The sequence below is a fragment of the Dama dama genome, chromosome 9, assembly GCF_033118175.1.
Source record: "Dama dama isolate Ldn47 chromosome 9, ASM3311817v1, whole genome shotgun sequence".
NCBI lineage: Eukaryota > Metazoa > Chordata > Mammalia > Artiodactyla > Cervidae > Dama > Dama dama.
Window position 1 is genome coordinate 88699075 of NC_083689.1, and position 15436 is coordinate 88714510.

The 15436-nt window shown below is 38.2% G+C and overlaps 1 pseudogene; it reads left to right on the plus strand.

The window, feature by feature from the left end:
- Positions 1-10022: 10022 nt before the first annotated feature.
- Positions 10023-11883, plus strand: LOC133062668 (tubulin beta chain-like; annotated as a pseudogene).
- The last annotated feature ends 3553 nt before the right edge of the window (positions 11884-15436 follow it).

Below are 15436 nucleotides of genomic sequence, written 5' to 3' on the forward strand. Positions count from 1 at the left end.
ATAACACTATTTTCTAATGTTTAATGATATTATAGCAAAATGCAAAATATATTTATTACCAATTGTGTAGTAATAAAAGCTCTTAAAGATAACTCAATGTTGAAGAAAAAAGTGTTAAGACTTAGAGCATTGTGGTTACAAAATAATCAAATTTTTAATTTCAACTAGGATAAAATTCTATGAGAAAAAAATGGAATAGAATATAGGTGGTACATATATATAATGGAATATTACTCAGCCATTACAAAGAATGAAATAATGCCACTTGTAGCAATATGGATGGACCTGAGATTATCACACTAAGTAAAATAAGTCAGAAAGAGAAAGACAAATATCATATGATATCACTTATATGAGGAATCTCAAAAAAATGATACCGATGAACTTATCTATAAAACAGAATCATAGATTTAGAGAATGGACTTATGATTACCAGAGAGGAAGCGCTGGCGGGAAGGAAGAGATGGAGAGTTTGAGATTGAAATGTACACACTTCTATATTTAAAACAAGTAACCAACAAGGACTTACTGTTTAGCACAGAAAACTCTCTTCAAAACTCTGAAATAATCTAAATGGGAAAGAATTTGAAAAAGAATAGATACATGTATATGTATACTTGAATCACTTTGCTATATACCCGAAACTAATACAATATTGTTAATCAACTATACTCCAATACAAAATAAAAAAAAATTTAAGGAAATACAGGTTCAAAGAGGTAAAGAAAAATAGAAAATGGAAGTAAAGAGGCTATTCATGAACTGTTTCTATACTTTTATTCTAAGTATAGCATCTCTTCAGCATATATTCAGAAAAGTATAAAAATCTTAAGGGTAGTTCAATAAATTTTCACAAAGCGATTACGTAAAGCAGCACCCAGTTCAAGAATAAGAACATTACCAGCACCCTAAAACACCTAGTATTTTCTCGTCCTGACACTCCAGAGTTAACCACTGTCCTTGCTTCCAACATCCCAGCTGAGATGTGCTTGTTTTTTGAACTTTATATAAATGAAATCTTATAGTATGTGCTTTTTTTCCTGTTGCCTTTCACTCAGCATTATGTTTGTGAAGTTCATCCATATTCATATTGTTTAAATGTACCGTGTATGTATGTATGTGTGTGTGTGCATGCTCAGTCACGTCTGACTCTTTGCAACCCTTTGGGCTGTAGCCTGCCAGGCTCCTCTGTCCATGGGATTTTTCAAGAAACAATACTGGAGTGGGTTTGCTCCTCCACGGAATCTTCCTGACCCAGGGATTAAATACCATGTCTCCTGTATCTCCTGCACTGCAGCCAGATTCTTTACCTGCTGAGCCATCAAGGAAGCCCTAAATGCACCAAAATAGGTTTTAAATATTTATTTTAAACTAACAATTTTACAACATGGAAGAAACTACATAGTTGAATCTGTCAAACATGTGAAGAAAAATTTGGATGCCCGCTCAAAAGTATGAAGGTTTCGTTATTTAGCGTCCATGGGCTTCAATTTTATCATATGTTAAACGGGGTTAAATACTTCAATTATACAAATATTTTTTCATAGAGTGCCTATGAGGCTCTACACAGAAAGTGCTTAGCATAGTTGCTGACACATGTTATAAACAGCCATGGTTGTGGTTGTAGTTGTTGCCTTCCAATGAGCCATCCTAGCTTTTATAACACCATCTCCAAATCCCTCCTCCTTACTGACCTCAAGTGCTATATCTAAAACATATAAACATGTCCCTCCCACGCTGAAATTAACCTTGTTCTAGTTTTCTGTCACTCAAAGCATATGGTCCAAGCACTCCTGCACAACTTACCGTGACAACCTAGACCAGACCTCTGCCTACCACCTCTGTAATTTAGGTATACAAATACATCTTTCACTGAACTATTGGGAAAAAATAAGTGGGGGGAAAAAAAGAAATTTTTAAAAATAAAAGCTTAGTCTATGTATGTAAAGCATTTGACATGAAACAAGTACATAACAAATGGTAAGTTACCCAGGTAGGAAGGAAGGAAGGGAGAGAGGAAAGATGGTTGCCTAATCTGATAGTGTTGGCATTGGAAAGATACCTATTATGATGACAGATCTCAATCTGTTGTTCTTGATGTCCACTTTCTAGCCACGTTGTATAGAAGTGGCATAAGGAAAATAAGTAGGATGTATGATTTTATTCCATTTTGTAGATAAGAAAACTGTGATCCTTAGAAGTTAAGTGGTTTGCCCAAGAATTTACAGGGAATCATGGAAGAACCAGGATTCTTATGTGAAGCTATCAGACTCCAGAGCTGTTTTTTATTTTTTTTTCCTCCATTCCACAGATCTCTGAAATATTCTAATTTTAAAGTGGTGTCTCAAAGACGCTCTCCTCCTAGGGGGAGATAATTTTCAATTTTAGCCTCTCTGAGCCTCGGGGTCTAGCTTGTAAAATGGAGCTAATAATAATAATTGCCTTTTAAATGAGTTAATACTTGAGCTATGCCTAAAATAACACTCGATAAGTGTTACCTCAATTGTTGTTTTAATTTTATACTCTTAGCTCATTGGATTTCTCATTTAAATAGAAAATCAGTGTATGAGGCTTTGGCCAAAATAGGTCAAATCTCTCATGGGAGCATTATCCTTTCCATATAAGGTAAACATAAATGTTTTGATATACCCTTGACTATTTTCTTAATCATTACCATAGGTCTTTAATATTCCTGTGAACTCAAGACACAATCATAGGTGCTAAATAGGTGCTGATTCAAGCTTGCAACAAACCTGTAAAATTAGCACGTATTTTAAAAAAGAAGAAAAAAACCACACATTCCATGGTAAAATTATATATTCTCAGCTAATAAACTTGCCATAGTATCCTATTTTTAGAAACTCAACTTCTCCCATAGTACTTTAAAAGTCTGTGAAGCTCAGTTTTTTAAATATAAATATTTGGTATTATTATAACAATAATAATAATAGTAATGTCCAAAATTCTGTTTAATAATTTATGATGTGTTTTTACATTTATTATTGCATTTAATTTTTCTCATGAATATGTGTTTGACCAGGCATACGGTAAATATAAATGTTGTCATTTATAGTCACGGAAAGGTGGTAATGAATGGTACCTTTCAAAGAATAATTTAAATCATCCTTCATACATATCACATGGCAAGAAAAGGACTTGCCTGGATAGAGTCAGTACTGTTCAATAGAAATTAACTATCATGGCCACAGTGGATCAGGCAGAGGACACAAAGGTGGCCTGAATACAATCCCTGTTTTATGGAGGGTCCAGCCCATCTGGAAACAAGCAGACACAAAAACACACTCAAACAACAGGTAGACAAAACCTACATAATACAAATTTATGACATACACATTGCTGAGCTGAAATACTAGGTTCTCAGGATGAATAGTCCATATAGGGGAAGCAAAGAGAGAGGACTCAAATCAGCTGATAATTTAGAAAACACTGTCTTCCTGAGAAGGTGCTATGAGGCCAGTGACTGAGCCTTGCTTCTCAACATGTTGACCGCAGAACACTTGCATCTACATCCCTGGGGAGCTCAGGAGACCAACACAATCTCAAGGTCCGCACCTGACCTCCTGAGGCAGATTTTGAACTTTAACAAGATTCCCAAGTGATCTGCACATACATCAAAATTGGTTTAGAAGCCCCAGTATAGAAATATCTGGTGAGTTTTACTAAGAAATGTTCAGACCTGGGCCCCACCCCAAGTTTATTATGTCAGAGTCACTTACCCATCTTCATTGTATTTCAGCTAAAACATAGCTTTCTTTATGAAGTCTTCCCTGAACCACCTTCAGATGAAGATAAATTCCTCAGTTATCATTCTCAAGGCTTGCTTAGTTGAAATTATACTTTATAACTGTGCCTTTATGCTGTATGATAACTGTCTCTCAGGCTGGCAAACACTCTATGAAAGCAGCAACTGCTTCTAGTTTTGCTTAGCATTACACTCCCAGCACCTAGTAGAATTCTTGTCACATGTTAGACATTCGATATGTTCATTCATTCATTCCACAAATATCTGTTGAGGACCTACAGTATTCTAACTGCTTGAGATATATCAGTGAGTGAAACAAGGGTCCCTGAAGGAAGTGACAGAAAATAAATGTGTTGTTCTATTTCTAGCAAGGAAAGAAAATTAATGATAAGGATGAAAAATAAAATGATCATGTAGTACACAAGAGAGATAGAAGTGTTATTCAAAAATAAGGATGAAGACAGGGTTAGGGGAACTGGGAGCACTGATGAGAATGGGGGTGGGGCAAACCAAACATTTTAAACAGGGAAGTAAGGGCAACACGTCACACCTGCAAGAGATTTGGAGGGAAGCAGTTGTTAGCTCACAGACCTCTCAAGCAAGAACATGCCAGGCTAGAGAAACAACACTGCAAAGGCCCTGATGAAGGAGTGCACTGGAGTGTTCCAGGAACTGCACAATTTCCAGAGCGAGCCACATGGAATAGTGGGGAGACAGAGGAGGTGCAAGCTGGAGGGCAGGAATACGAGCTGGCTACACAGAGGGAACTGGAGACCAGATCATGTAATGCGGGTTCTCCTAGGTGGGTATAAGGACTCTGGCTTCTTCACTGTGGGAAACATGGAGCCATTGCAGGATTTTGAGCAGCAGAGAGACATAACGACTTATTTTTAAAGACAACATTCCAATTAATGTGTTGAGAACACTTTAAAGGGGATCAAGAGTAAAAACAGAGGGTAAAAAAAATCAAGAAACTACTGCAGCAAGTCGGGTGACAAATAATGATAATGACAGTGGCTTAGACCCAGGCATTAGCAGTGGCATTGGAGAGAACTGGTTCAGATCTGAATAATATGTGTACACACGTATTAATCCATGTATTATCACAAAGCAAACACAACTGAGTGAACACCACTAAGGTTAAAGAAGAGAAGCCCACTCCTGTCTCCTCCTAAGGGTAACCACTATCTTGATTTCTAACACTAGTGGTTTACCTATTTTCATTCTGTGCATAAATGGAATCAACAATATACATTTCTTTTGTATGTCTGACCTCTTCTCTTGAAATTGATTCATGCTATTACATGTAACTGAAGTTCATGAAAGTTTACTGCAGGGTAGTGTTTGAGTGAATAAATATGCATAATTTATTTATCCTTCTTACTGTTATCAGGGACTTCCCAGTTGGCGCAGTGGTAAACAGTCTGCGGCCAACGCAGGAAATGCAAGAGATGTGGGTTCGATCCCTGGGTTGGGAAGACCCCCTGGAGTAGGAAATGGCAATCCATTCCAGTATTCTCACCTGGAAAACTCCATGGACAGGGGAGCCTGGTGGGTTACAGTCCATGGGGTCACAAAGAGTTGAACACAACAGAGCATGCACTGTTGTCAGGCAGTGGTTGTTCCAGCTTATAGCTATTTTGAATACTAGTACCATGAACATTCTTAAACATGCATTTTTGTGTCACTATCTATTGGTCTTATTACTAGAAGTAGAATTGGATATTAGGTAATTGGTTATGGATGCATACAATTTTAAAAGATCAATTCAGTTCAGTTCAGTTGCTCAGTCATGTCCGACTCTTTGCAACCCCATGGACTGTAGCACGCCAGGCCTCCCTGTCCATCACCAACTCCCAAAGTTTACTCAAACTCATGTCCATTGAGTCAGTGATGCCATCCAACCATCTCATCCCCTGTCATCCCCTTCTCCTCCTGCCTTCAATCTTTCCCAGCATCAGGGTCTTTTCAGCTGAGTCAGTTCTTCGCATCAGGTGGCCAAAGTATTGGAGTTTCAGCTTCAGCATCAGTCCTTCCAATGAACACCCAGGACTGATCTCCTTTAGGATGGACTGGTTGGATCCCCTTGCAGTCCAAGGGACTCTCAAGAGTCTTCTCCAACACCACAGTTCAAAAGCATCAATTCTTCGGCGCTCAGCCATCTTTGTAGTCCAACTCTCACATCCATACATGACTACTGGAAAAACCATAGCTTTGACTAGACAGACCTTTGTTGGCAAAGTAATGTCTCTGCTCTTTAAAATGCTGTCTATGTTGGTCATAACTTTTCTTCCAAGGAGCAAGTGTCTTTTAATTTCATGACTGCAATCACCATCTGCAGTGATTTTGGAGCCCCGCAAAATAATAAAGTCTGTCACTGTTTGCACTGTTTCCCCATCTATTTGCCATGAAGTGATGGGACCAGATGCCATGATCTTAGTTTTCTGAATGTTGAGTTTTAAGCCAACTTTTTCACTCCCCTCTTTCACTTTCATCAAGAGGCTCTATAGTTCTTCTTCGCTTTCTGCCATAAGGGTGGTGTCATCTGCATATCTGAGGTTATTCATATTTCTCTCTGCAATCTTGATTCCAGCTTGTGCTTCATCATTTTAATAGATAATGTTAAGCAGTTTTTTGAAGTGCATTTTATCAACTTTAATTCTTACAAGTGTTCCAATTGCTCTACATTGGGCTTTGCAAATTTTAGCCATTTTATTGAATATGTGGTGATATCTCAGAGGGCATTTAATTTACATTTTTCTGATGATTAAAGGTGAGCACCTTTTCATATGTTTGTTGACTGTTTGGAGGTGGTCTTTGTAAAGCACCGCTTCAAGAATGCATTCTTCTGTTGCCTTGTCTATGTCTCTTTTCTCATTGATTTCCAGAAATTCTCTAGTTTGGGAATGAGCTTGCCAACTGCATGCACTGCAAATATCTTCTCATATTATGCAGTTTACCTTTCACTTTCTTCAGTGGTATCTTCTGATGATTACAGTTTATTAATTTTAATGTAATTCAATTTATTAATATTTTCATTTATGGTTATGATTTTTGTCTCTTATTGAGAAATCTTTCCTCATGGAAAGGTCAGGAAGATGTGGTTTTATGTTACCTTCTAGACATTTTATTAATTTACTACTTATACTTAGCTCTGCAATACAATTAGACTTAGTTATGGTGTAACATAGGGTTCAAGTTTCATTCTTTTTTCCCTGTATGACTATCCAATTGACCTGGCACCATCTATTGAAAAAACCATCTTTTCATTTCTTTTCTATAACTGCAACATTTACCACAAATCAAGAGTTCATGTTTGTGTGTGTCTAGTTCTAAATTCTCTGTTCTGTTCCACCGATATATCATCAATTATTTTGGCTTTCAACCCAGATATTCAGTAGCATAAGTGGTCCATATTTTTCCTCTGTTTTAAGAGCATTTTGGATATTCTTAGCCCTTTGCATTTCCACATATATTTTAGAATCAGTTTGTTAACTTTAACAATAGTAACAATGAAAACTTAGATTTTGGTTGCAATTTAAATCTATAAATTAATTAAGAAAGAACTGACATCTGTACAATACTGCATCCTCCACTCAATGAACATGGCACACACAACCACTGATTTATGCCTTTAATTTCTATCATTAATGCTTTACAGATTTGTGTGTAAATGCCCTACATACACTCCATTAAATAAATATCCAATAATTTTGTTTAATGCTATCAGAAATAATCACTTTATTATATAGAAATGTATAAAAATTTATATGTTGAACTTGTACCCAGAAAAGTTGCTAAACATTAACTACACACCTTATTTGTAGACTGTTTTGGATTTTCAATCAATGTAAGCAATTATATTGTGTGAGAATAACAACATTTCCATTTCTTTTTTAAAATTTTTTTTTTCATTTCTTTCTTTTGAATCCTTGTAGCTTTTAATTTTCCTTTGCCTGCAGAACAATGTTGAATAAAAGTAAAGTTTTCCTGTCTTATCCCTACCTTAGAGGAAAGCTTTCAAAAGTTCTCATTTAAGTATGATGCTTGCTGTAGGCTTTCTGCAGATGTTCGTAACTAGATTAAGGAATAGAAGGCTATAGTTTGATAAAGTTTTTAAATCATGAATAGATATTGAGTTTAATCAAATTATTTTTCTGTATCTATTTTTCTCTTTTATTTTGTTAATGTGGTAATCACACTAATTGACTTGAAAATGTTAAACCAAATTTCCATTTATGGATTAAAATCTATTTGATCATGATATAATATCCTTTTCAATATATTGCCAGATTTAGTTTGCTAACATTGTTTTAGGATTTTGTTATCTATGTTCATGGATGAGATTGGCCTGATCTTTGTCTTATGCCAACCTTCACAGGTTTTGGTGTTAAGGTGATACTGGCTTCATAAACATACTGAAATGCAGTTAGTCTTTTTATTGTTTAAAAGACTTTGTAAGATTAGCATTATTTTTTTTCTTTTTACATTTTGTAATATTTATGAAGTTTCCTTTTTGGTGAATGTTCAAAATGCTGATTAAATCTAAAATTACAGAATGGGAAGGAAAGGCATCAGGTCTGAAAGCCATTCTCTCCTTTCATTGAGACACCTGAGTAGAAAGAAAAAGGACTTAATCAAGCACACTTCAAGACCAAACACAGTCCTACTATATGCTGTAAGTTCCCAGTATATCCTTCCTGAGAAGAAAGGAGAAATCTGTAATTTCAGAATTATTTTTCCTTGGTTGTGTTAAGAATTAAGTTTGGCTACTGTGATTGACCTCAGCTACTCTCCTTGGCTTTATTGTAAGCATCTCCAAGTCAGGTTTTTTCTCCTAATGTCCCCTTTTAGTCACCTCTCAGTATCCAACATAATAGGCTGACACTCTAGGAAAGAAATAGGAGAGAAAGTACATTAATATCTAGAATGTTATTCCCCAATATCCATGTATTCATTAGAAAAAAGATGAATGATAGAAGCAAAAGTTGGGATATTATACTCAGTGAAATAAGTCAGGCAGAGAAAGATAAGTATTGTATGATCTCACTTGTATGCAAAATCTAAAAATATATATATTTATAGAAACAGAGAGTAGATTGGTGGCTTCTGGGAGTGGGGGACCAGGTTGAGAATGGGTAAAGACAGTCAAAATGCACAAACTTCTAGTTATAAGATAAATACATCCTAGGGATGCAATATACAGCATAGTGTCTATAGTTAACAATACTGTATTATACACTTGAAAGTTGCTAAGAGAGTAGATCTTGAATGCTCTCACTACACACACACAAAAATTGTAACTATGTGAGTTGACAGATGGGTTAACTAACCTTATGGTGGTAAACATTTCACAATGTATACGGAATCAAAGCACTATGCCACGCACCCTAAACTTACACAATATTATATGTCAATTATATCCCAATAAATCTGGAAAAGAGATGCAAAAATTATTTGAAAGTGTCTCATAATTAGCAGAAAAAGGGAAACTGCTCAGTTTTGAATGGTAAGAAGAAGCCAAGGCTCTCCCAGTGTTACACTCACAATCACCCACATTTGGCCTCCTAAAGGAAGAATCAGGAGATAAATAAGATATGCTTGAGTTGACAGGTTGACATGGGAAACAGTTCATCTTTTGATGGTTTATCTCAGTCAGAATTCAGTAGTTATTTCCCATCATAATCTAATAACACGAAACACAAGCAATCATGTCACCAGTGTCATGCCCTTAGAAATGTGATTTAAGACAGTCACGATGCTCTTCAACATGTTTGCTTCTTTTCTTGATTGTTTTTAAACTGGGTAACTTACATTTGCAGTGACTTTCAGAATGACTTCTTTTTCTTTCATCATATAAAAAGAGAGGGGGGAATACTCCCAAGCCTGTGCTATAAAATCCTCTTGGAACAAACCTGGTTGGTCAATTAAGTGGTAAATCAATATTGATGCCAAACTACCTTTATAGTATGACATACAGTATATCTTTGTGTTTTTAAAAAGTTTTTTTAAAAGCCCTACATTAACTCTCTGGTGGTTATGACATGGGTAAAATTATCAACAAAATCATAGTGTTTATAAAAAGCCTTCCGGCTCTCTTAGAACCTTCTGGCTGCCATGTTTGGACCTCATTGCTCCAACCCCCCGGACCTGTCCCATCCTTCCAGCCTGTGACCAGAGAGCAGAGAAAAATTAATTACATATTTTCTTGCCCCGTACACAGTTTGAGGCAACAAAAAGATCAGAAAACATTTTAACAATGAGGGAACTCAAGCACATCCAGGCCGATCAACCAGTGCCAAGTTCTGGGAGGTAATCAGTGATGAACATGGCATCAGCCTAACCCACACCCATCATGAAACCAGACTACATCTCCTTGTACCAAATACAATGAAGACACAGAAGGCAAATATGTCCCTCATGCTATCTTGGTGAATCTAGAACCCAAGACTATGGGCTCAGATCTTCAGACCAGGTGATTTTGTTTTTGGTCAGTCTGGGGCAGGCAACAACTGAGGCAAGGGCTGTTATACAGATGGGGCCAACATCATGAACACCTTCAGCGTGGTGCCCTCAGCCAGTGTTCCACACTGTGGTTGAGCCCTACACCACCACCCTCTGTCCATCAGCTACTGGAAAACACTGATGAGATCTACTGCATTGACAACTAGGCCCTTTACAATATCTGCTTCTGCACCCTCAAGCTGACCACACCAACCCACAGGGACATGAACCACCCCCTTCCAGCCTGCATGAGTGATGTCACTACCTGCCTCTGCTCCCTTGGCCAGCTCAGTGCCAACCTCCACAACCTGGCAGTCAACATGGTGCTCTTCCCATGTCTCCACTTCTTCGTGCCTGGATTTGCCCCTCTGACCAGTCATGGAAGCCAGCAGTATCAGGCGCTCAGTGGGCCCAAGCTCACCCAGCTGGTCTTCAATGCCAAGAACATGATGGCTGCCTGTCACCCCCACCATGGCCGGTACTGAGAGGGTAACAGACAGGAAGGCCAGGGGTCTCCAAACAGAGGACATAGGCTGCAAGTGTCAGACATTTTTTATCTTTCTCTTAAGAGGCAGGAGGAAACAAACTAGTGTTATATTTTTTCCCCTTCTCTATACAAATATAAAAAGAGGTTTGTCTTAAAATTTTGTGTTGCCATAATGACACCCGGTTCCACCTGAACTTAACTTTTCTCAAACCTTGAGCTAACCAATGCATTTTTCTTATGGAAATATTTGTCTTTAGGTATGTTAATGTACTATGCATTTACCCTAGACTCTGTCTTCAAGTCGGTTCGCCTAAAGGCTCGGAACCGACTTAACAAACCAGTATGGTATACTCATACATTGTTCTCCTAATCTAAGTTAATGAAACTATATATTTGTATGGAAATCTGCCTTTCTTCAAGATTCATGTCAATTGTTTTATGGCCCAGGATGACTTGGGATGACTCAAAATGGCCAGGTGCCATTTTGAGTTTTGAGACATTTCCTTTCTTTAATTAGCAGACTGCTAGTAGCTTTATAACATCCAGCTAAAGACTAGCAGGGGGGTACTCTTTCTGCCCTCTTCTGATGCCTATGTCGGAAGCTTTCTCTATCTCTTTTATACTTGAATAAAACTTAATTACACAAAAGCTCTGAGCTATCAAGCCTCGTCTCTGGCCCCGGATTGAATTCTTCTCCTCTGGAGGCCAAGAATCCCGGTGTCTTTCATAGTTCAGCAACAACCTTTCAGTACCTCTTGGTGGCTGCTATCTTCTGTGGGCTAATATTCATGAAGGAGGTGGATGAGCAAATGTTCAACGTGCAGAACAAAGCCAGAAGCTACTTCTTGGAATGGATCCCCAACAATGTCAAGACGGCCATCTGCAACATCCCTTCCCATGGCCTCAAGATGGTAGTCACCTTCATTGGCAACAGCACGACCATCCAGAAGCTTTTGAGCACATCTCAGAGCAGTTCACTGCTACGTTCTGCTGGCAGGCCTTCCTCCACTGGTACACAGGTGAGGGAATGGATAAGATGGAGTTCACTGAGGCTGAGAGCAACATGAACGACCTCATCTCCAAACACCAACAGTACCAGGATGCCACCACAGAAGAGGGGGAGGATTAGAGTGAGGAGGCCAAAAAGAAGGCCTAAGGCCAAGTCCCCATCATCTCAGGCTTCTCAGTCCCTTCAGCCTTCTTCCTCAATTGACCCTTCCCTCTCCCTCAGCATTTGTGTTTTCTGACTCTATCTTGTGTTTTCGTTTTGGATGAGCTGGGGTGGGGGTGGTCCAGCACAGTACCTGGTACATAATAAGGTGCTCAATAAACATTTATTGTTTGTTGAATGTCTTCTCTCTTTCCACTCTGGGGAACCTAGATTTCTGCCATTCTGGGTAACCCTGTATTTCCTTCTAGGGCCCACTCCTCCCATCTGTCCAGTTAACATTCCCTCTCTGTTTGAGATAACTCTCCAAGAAGCTAGGTCTCATCAAATCCCATCTAGAACAGGGTGCTAAAAACCTGGAGAGATGAGCACCATCTTAGGCTGTGTGGCAGACCAGGAGAAAGGAAACCAAGGAGCACGTGCAAGTCCCCCCAAGGAAGGGGTAGGGTTTTGGGAAAGGGCATCCAGGCAGTTAAAGTCCTAGCTTCCAGGTATCTAGCTCCCTGCCCCTCTCTCGGTTTCCGGGGAGGTGCTGACAGTATTCTCTCCATTTTCAGTCTCTCGCCAAGCTCTCCCCTCAGATATTTCCTTTGCAAGTGTCTGGCCCCACCCTGTCAAGTGGTATCCTTCCCTCTTCCACTGACCCTCCTTCATAATGCTGGACTTCTTCCTTTCTCCTAGTCAGAAAAGGGGGTCAAGAGGAACAAGAGAGAAACTAGCCTTAGTCCCTAAGTCTCCAGAAAGCCCCTCCCCAACCCTATCTTTACTTACAGAAAAGAATGGATATGGAAATGTATATGCTACCACCTAAATGTCTCAATGATCTCAAAAAACTAAGATCATGGCATCCAGTCCCATCACTCCATGGCAAATAGTTGGAAAAACAATAGAAACAGTGACAGACTTTATTTTCTTGGGCTCCAAAATCACTGCAGATGTGACTAAAATTAAAAGATGCTTGCTCCTTGGAAGAAAAGCTATGACCAACCTAGACAGCATATTAAAAAGCAGAGACATTACTTTGTCAACAAGGGTCCATCTAGTCAAGGCTATGGTTTTTCCAGTAGTCGTGTGGATGTGAGAGTTGAACCATAAACAAAGCTGAGCACTGAAGAACTGATGCTTTTGAACTGTGGTGTTAGAGAAGACTCTTGAGAGTCCCTTGGACTGCAAGGCAATCAAAACAGTCAATCCAAAGGAAATCAATCCTGAATATTCATTAGAAAGCCTGATGTGAAGCTGAAGTTCCAATACTTTGGCCACCTGATGCAAAAAACTGACTCATTGGAAAAGACCCTGATGCTGGGAAAGACTGAAGGCAGGAGAAGAGGGATGACAGAGGATGAGATGGTTGGATGGTATCACCAACTTGATAGACATGAGTTTGAGCAAGCTCCCACGAAGAGTCAGACATGACTTAGCAACTGAACTGAACTGAAATGTCATTCCCCAGAGAGGGGACAGGACAGCCCCCATCTTTTGGCAGCATCTAATCTCTTACTTTTGCCATTGACTTTTCCCCCCTACTCTTGGTTTTGTCCTACTCTACATTTCAGTTTCTACTTTGTGTTGAACTTGCTGCTTTTTTTTTTCATATTGAAAAGATGACATTGCCCTAAGAGCCAAAAATAAATGGGAATTGAAGTGAAAAAAACATAAAACAAGGGGGAAAAAAATCCAAGACCTTCTGAATTGAATAATTCTGACCCTCCCTGGGCATGGGTCTGCCATTGGGTTACTTACCTTTTTAAGTGGCAGTGTTTTATATAAAATAAATACATTTTATTTAAATACATTTTTACATAAATGGAGTTTCTTTATTTCAAGGTAGAATTGTATGTAACTAAGCCATTTAGTCAGTTGAATTTAGTTCAGCTGATCTTCATACCATAACATTAAAGGCTATAGAGATGTGATAGTTCTAATACTCTTAGAAAGAGCTTTAAAAACTACTAGGATAATATATACCAACATAGTTTGTATGCTGTGCAATTCTACTGCTGTTATATAGCCAAAACCACCATTTCTTTTTTCTAAAATGTCTTAGGACATGAGAAAATCAGGTGATCTCTGAAAGACAGATAATGTATAGTAGGGCATATCAAGCACTGAGAAACACTACATTTATATCATTAGCACATGCTGTATCTTTCTATCATAAGCAAATTGCAGGCTTAATAAATATTTGAAGATGGAAAGATGGAAGAAGCCATGGAAGGCATTTACTAAAGGTAAAATATCGTCATGCTAAAATGAAGTTTACTTGGATGAGCTGGACACAGTATAAATTATTAAGACAGGTTGGTTGCCATCACCCTAAAATATTATAAGGTGGCACTACTTAGAATTATTGCCAATCCCCAATTTACTAACTCAGAATGCATTTCTTCATATCTCTAGGATATATTTGAACCAGATCTATACAGATGATGGTTGAAAAAAAAATGCATCCATAGTGAAAAACACAGGAATAGCACTGCAATACTAATTTAAAAATATATAAAGACATAATAGAAAGTAACAAGACAACTATAGTTTTTGTTTGCTTATTTCAAGAATGCTTTGTTTCATGAAAAACAGGATTATTTTTGTAAGGAAGTAGGTAGAAAAATTTCAGGAGATTCTGAAGTGTGTTTTTAAATGATTTAGAGGTTGAGACAGTGATCTCTAGGGGTAATTCTCTTTGAAAACATTTCTAAGGAAATCTGGAAAAAATTTATGTTTCTCAAGGGAAAAAAATTGTTTTACAATGTTGAGAAAAACAGAAAAAGATTTATATGATCACCAAGAGATGAATAAGAAATAGAATGGTTGGGTCAGCTGCTCCCCTATGTTAGTGATCAGGTACTGCTGTTGTCAGGGGTTCCTAACTATTATCCTAACTGAAGCAGACCCCACCAGAAGACCATGTGTACCTTACCAATGGTGTCCCCAGTCTTAAAGTGGAATCTAATTGCTTTGTGGTGCCTGCATATTTTAAAAGGATAAAAAAAAGATGGTATAAAGAATATAAGAAATTGCTAAAACCTAATCTTCGATAATAGGCATTCATTAATCATATATTTTTGTATATCATTACATATCTTTTTAACAATGATGATAGAATAGCCATGCATTTTATCATCAAACTAAAAAAATTGGGGGGAGAGCAAAGAGATGCTATTAAAAATGATCATGGACTTCCCCGGTGGTTCAGTGGTTAATAATCTACCTGCCAGTGCAGGGGACAAGGGTGGAATCCCTGGTGCAGGAAGATCCCACATGCCGCAGAACAATTAAGCTCATGTGCCACAACTACTGAAGCTCTCGCACCTAGACCCCATTCTCTGCAACAAGAGAAGTCATCACAATGAGAAGCCTGTGCACCACAACAAAGAGTAGGCCCAGCTCACCGCAACTAGGGAAAGCCCTTGCTCAGCAATGAAGACCCCAGTGTAGCCAAAAATAAATATATTTTTTTTAAATCATAGGAAAAGTGATATAAATCAGCCTGATCCAAGCACACCAGGACTCA